The sequence below is a fragment of the Marmota marmota genome, unplaced genomic scaffold (assembly GCF_001458135.2).
Source record: "Marmota marmota marmota unplaced genomic scaffold, marMar, whole genome shotgun sequence".
NCBI lineage: Eukaryota > Metazoa > Chordata > Mammalia > Rodentia > Sciuridae > Marmota > Marmota marmota.
In genome coordinates this window covers 11,101,725-11,107,724 of record NW_026000093.1, presented here as the reverse complement: position 1 = coordinate 11,107,724, position 6,000 = coordinate 11,101,725, and positions in this window count along the sequence as shown.

The window sequence follows — 6,000 nt, the reverse complement described above, 5'->3', positions numbered from 1 at the left end:
CAGGTTCATTGTCTTTTGCTTTTTCATTGTCACATCTAAATGGACTCTATAATTTATAAAGTTGTGGTTTGATTGGTGACTCCTTTCTTGCTTGCTGGTAATTAGACTCTGGGATATCCATTTACCCCTCTGGGTCCTAAGTAAATATTTTGGTTGCATACCAGAAACTGTTTGCAGTGCACTTAGCCTGGTACCTATTGTGAGGATGTAAAGTTAAACCCACTTTACAGCAATTATGAAATTTCAGTGATTAATTTCTGCTGTTGGGTTGAAAAGATTTGTTCAAATTAGATGTAAGTTATCCAGAACTAATAGACTTCAGACACACAGGGTTTATGTGGTAATCCAATAGTCCAAAGGGGACATTGATGAAATAAATTAGACCGTAGAGTATTTACTAAGTCTTTGATTCACATATCCAACTAATATGGGCAGAATCTATCTAAAGATTTTAAGGAAATGGAAAACTAATTTATCCCTAGTTTTAACCAAAAGCTCAGGGGAAAAAAGTGGTTTTTCCCAAGGTCACACTGTAGAGAATGGCCAAGTCTGAGAAGACCACACTCTTATTTCTGGGGCAGCAGTTTTTATGCCTCTAAACCCTACTGCCTACTTCCCAGAAAAAAGTAAAAGTTCATTTCTACACTACAGAAAGCCTATGTCTCCAAATCAGCACCCATTCCCCTGCCAACACCTTTACCTCTGATCAACAGCACCTGATATGCCCTCATTGCTTGTTATATAACAGTTGTGTTCTCTTGAAAGTGCCCTGCAAGCCCAGGGCCAGCAGAATTCAGTCTCTGGCTGCCAACCTCCTTCTTAACCCAGAAGAATCCCCACACCAAGGTTTGCTGTTGCTTATATTTAGGAAGCTACTTCTAAAGTGTTCCCAAATGCGATGAATCAGAAGTGGAACAATGTTGACGTGAGAATTTGACAGGCCTTTTTGGGAGAAATAAAATCACCATCAATATTTTTAACGTAATTACCACCCACTGAATAGTGAATGTATGTCAGATCACATCCTAATGAAACCCAAATACACTAGGGCCTCCCCAGCCCCGTGGCCACAACAGAAGACATGAAACCGGAAGTTCACATAGTGCACTTTTGTGACTTTAAGATGTGGACCCCAATTCCTGTTTTTTCCAACCCCTTTCCTCTGTCAGGAATTCTCCAGGAGAGCTCCCCTGTAGCCACAGAGCTCTGCCATCTTCTCTGCCACAATTACTCACTTCCCTGTCTCCCTTTTACAGCAATCAGATCATGACTTTGACACATTTTGAAACCTGCATAGTTTCAAAAGGATTCTCGACTCTTGTTGTGGCCTTCAGGACTCAAGAATTATGATATCTCATGTCCTCTCCAGGACCAGTCATCTTGCTTTCACCCCAGGTGGTGCATGTACTCAGGATCCCTGCATTAGGGGCATCTTCTGCCTGCTACATTCCTCCCCTAGAAATCATTTCATCTGAATAAATCATGTTAGTATCCAACCAATGCCACAAACTAATGTAGCCAGCGGGATGTTCCCTGGTGGTCCCGAGGTTGGGTCGAGCTTTCTCACTGCTTTAGCCAGTGGCTCCATTCCTTGGGGGTCAAGTGGGTATAAATCTTCAGTTGTGTAAGATGAATACATTCTGGAAATCTGCTGTCCAACCTCATGCCCATAAATAACAACACTTAAAAATCTATGAAGGACAGATCTTATGGTAATTGTCCTTATTGAAATTAAATAAAGAAAAAGTAAAACTAATAAATTAGCTCCCCGATATTCTCCATTCTGTCACCCTACTCTATTTTGTTCATCACACCTAGAACTCCTTAGGAGAATATACTCTTAAGAGAAATATACTGCAAACTTCACAGGTAATTTTAAAGTTACTAGCAGTCACCTTAAAAAATGTCAAAAGAAATGAGTAAAATTAACTTTAATATTCTTTTTTATTAAAACCAACATGTGCAAAATATTACCATTTCAACATATAACTAATACAAAATTATTATTGAGATATTTTGCATTCTTTGTTTTCTACTAAGTCTTTGAAAACTGGGGCATAATTGACAATGACAACATAATTTCAATACAGATACTAACCTTTTCATACAAAATGCTTGCTCTATATTCAGATTTCATAAAATTTTATAATTATAAAAAACAGATTCACATACCAGAGTTGTTCCAAATACACTTAAAATGTTTCCAATGGCCAAATTATCGAAATTTAAGTAAAAAGTAATTAAGAAAAGTAAAACATAATTTAAAGATCAGTTTCCAAATCATATTGATCACCAATTGAACCTCACAACTCTACTATTTCTGCTTGTTATTTTTTTCTTGTGAGCTCATTTTCATTTAAGCTGTGATCCTACGTATCTTTTCACTACTTTATTCCCAGTACCAAGAACAATGATTAACACAAGCGTTTAAGAAATTTTTATCAAATGATCACAGCAACCCACAGGCCAGAGATTCATATAGCCACAGTATAGCACTGTGGCTAAAACAGGCTCCAGAATGAAACTAGTTGACTTTAGATTCAGCCTTGCTTCCTGCTAGCTATGGGAACACAGGCAACTTACTTAGCCTCTCCGTGCCTCAGTCTTCTCATCTGTAGATGAAGGAAGTAACAGCACTTGGCATGGATGGAGGATCAAATGAGTTAACATTTCTAAAAAGCTTAGCAAGAACCTGGCCTGACCTTAGAAGTACAGTGAGTTGAAGTCAATTATACCAAGTCCAGGGCCCTCAAGTTACTTAAGATTCGCCCTGAATTGTGCTCCTGTGTCATTTCTAGGTGACTGCCCTGCCTGATCCCCTGCATCTGTGCATTTGTCCTCTATTTTTGAGTGTTCAGCCCTAGCTGCTGCCACCATTCTCCTCACCTCTTAGCCGTGGCAGTGCTGAAGGTCACTTCCCACCATTCACCTGGGCCACTGGCCAGACTTGATGCCCACTCATGAGCCTGGTCCTCACTATTATCCATCCTCTCTTGCAAGAAGAAGAGAGAAATAATGACTCCTTCCTCCCCAGGTAGGTTGTTTTGGAAGACTCCTAGCACATTGTAATTTTCCATGGTGTTCTTTAAAATTCTCACACACACAGTGGTGCTTACACTTCTAAGGCAGCTGGGTCAACATAGGCTACTATGATTACAAACTGTACCTGGAGCATTTGTCTCAGGTGCTGATCATGGTCTTTGCCAAGGCAGCTCACCAGGCAATATTCTCTGCCTCTGCATGAATTTGTTCTTCAACGTCACACATATATCTCTTGATTTTTTTTTCAGTCCTGTCCTCCCATGTTTGTTTATATCTAAATTTCAGAGGTCGACCTTGTCAAAACTCTTTTTATGGAAGGAGAGGTCTTGGCTGGCTTGTGAGAAAATCAAGACCTTTGCTTTGTATATTCACTGTGAAGAATTCAGCCACTTCCTGGCAGATAGTGAGAATCAATGAATATTTGTGAATCAAGGAATGTTGAATAAATGATGTTCTTAGGCCCTGTGTAATTCACCTGGGTGAGAAGCCATATTTGTTACCTCTTAGACTGTCTCAACCTGATACCTGTGTCATGAGCATCCCAAAAAATAAACACCATAAAGGCCTTGCATTTAAACAGATTCCAGTAGACAGAGGTAACAGATATACACAGATGACTAGAATGCAAAAGGCCCAGAGAGAGAAACCAGTCTAGCTCAGGAAGATGCAATTGTGGGCAATGAACTAAAGCATAAAATGTCACAGAGGGTGGGATTATAGAGAACCAGGTTCAAACCCTACTCCATGACTTGGAAACTCAGTAACCAAAGGCAAGTTATTCCCCCAATCTCTCCCATCAAGTTGAATTTTATTGTTGGGATTCATTCTCTTCTCTAGCTCTGGTCATTCTTAGCCCTTCTGAGTTAGAAATGACCAGGCTGGCTCTCCCCGAACTCTCTAAAACAGCTTAGAATCGGATCTTTTTCATAGGTGTTACATTTAAATAGCTTACCATTAACAAAAGATATCTCAGTGAAGTTTGTAGAGAATTTTTTAAGCCAATACAGTTCCAAAAAAGAGAACATCAATCTGATCTGAAAGTAATTTGCTCTACAATGGTATATATATATATATATATATATATATATATATATATANTATATATATATTTTTTTTTTTTTTTAATTTTACACACCAAAATGTATCTCTATGATTATAAGAATATAAATAACTTAAAACAAAGAATTTTTTTCTTGTTTTATTGTTCTGTACTATTAGCAAAAGGTGGTTTTGGTAGAAAGAGGGATCTGCTGTTCAGATAAACCATGGTTAGACCATGCTTCCATTTTGATGAGTAATATTTTTGTCCTCTGGCAGGAAAATGAAGTTATTAAAATTAGCTTAAAATAAAATCTAAGCTGACACACACATGAAAATAATATATACACAAAATAGAAACACATGTATCTGTCCTATCCTGGTCTGAGGTGATCAAGTTGACAGCAATCTCTTGGTTTGTGAATGCAAATGAATTTGTCCCCAGAGCTGCCACACAGTCCTAATTCGTCACTTCACTCCATTTGCCCTCCTCTCCAGGCTGCTTATCTTATATTTCCTGCAAGGGGTTGAGTTGTGTCCCAACTGAGAGAGATGTTGAAATCTGACCCCCAGGACCTCAGACTATGGCCTTAGTTGAAAGTAGTGTTGCTACAGATGTAATTAGCTAAGATGAGGTCATCCTGGAAAAGGGTGGGCTCCTAATCCAATTTGATTGGTTTCCTTATAGAAAGAAGAAAGACAGACATATAGAGGAAAGATGTCATATGACATCCTCTTCCAGAGGATTGGGGTAATGAGTCTATAAGCTAAGGCATTTCAAGTATTTCCAGCAAGCCACCAGAACCTAGGAACAGGCAAGGGGAGGTTTCCCATGGGCTGCAGAGAAAAGTGTGACATCTTGTTTTCATACTTCTGTTCTCCAGAAATATGAGACAAGTTTCTGTTTTACTTGGTCAAGGCAGTCCTAGGAAACAAATAGACTTCTTCTGACTCTCATAACATCCCATCATCCATTCAGCTTCTCAACATCTATTACCATGGGCTGATATGCTTCAATGAGAACATGAGCGTTCTATAGTTGTAAAGGAATACTTGCATGACCCCTTCCAAGTTATATTAGTGCCTTCCCTCCTGTTCCAATGAATGCAGTGTCCCCAATCCAGCCTTAGGAACCCCTTCATCCACCTTGTGCATCAGGCCACAAGGTCTTTGCTCTTGCAATTAGATCCATCTGCTCCTGAGACATCCAAATGGTCCTCCCAAACTGCATCATTCTATCAGCAAAAAGGCAAAATTGTTTTACAAGAGAGTGTTAAGAGAGAGAGGAAAAGATAGATAGACAGACAGAGAGAGAGAGAGAGAGAACGAGCTCTCAATGGGAGGGAAGAAAGGAGAAGAAATGAGAGAATTCTTAAGAAAGATTTATATAAACATCATCTGTGCAGACTTGAGAGTTTTTTATTTGTTATGGGAAAACTTTGACTAAAGAGAAAACTTTGACTAAATAGTCCTAAAACACTGGAGCCTTAATATATTGAATAAAATTAAAGGAAACTTTGTTTATAAAACTTTTAACCATGAGTTTAATGCCTTATAGAGCTGAATAATCCAAGCATACTTATCCCTTTAGGCCCAGACACAATAACCACATTCAGTTGAAATTGAAATTTGCATCCTTAATTAATATCTCCTGGTGTGGGAGGAGACAACCAACTCAGCTGCCCAGCAGGGGATTTTGCAGACACCAACCTCTTTTTGCTCTGAGATTCCATGTGAATTGAATAAGAACTGGAGTCAGTGGAAGAATTTATGTTTTCTTTGAAGTGCATTTTTTTCCAGAGTGCAGATCTTCAGTGACTTCTCTTACACTTACCAGAGGAACTCACACCTACACTCCTCTCAGTGAGATTTTCAAGTCCCCATTCCTCTGTTATTAGGCCTATGTGACTGCAGCTCACT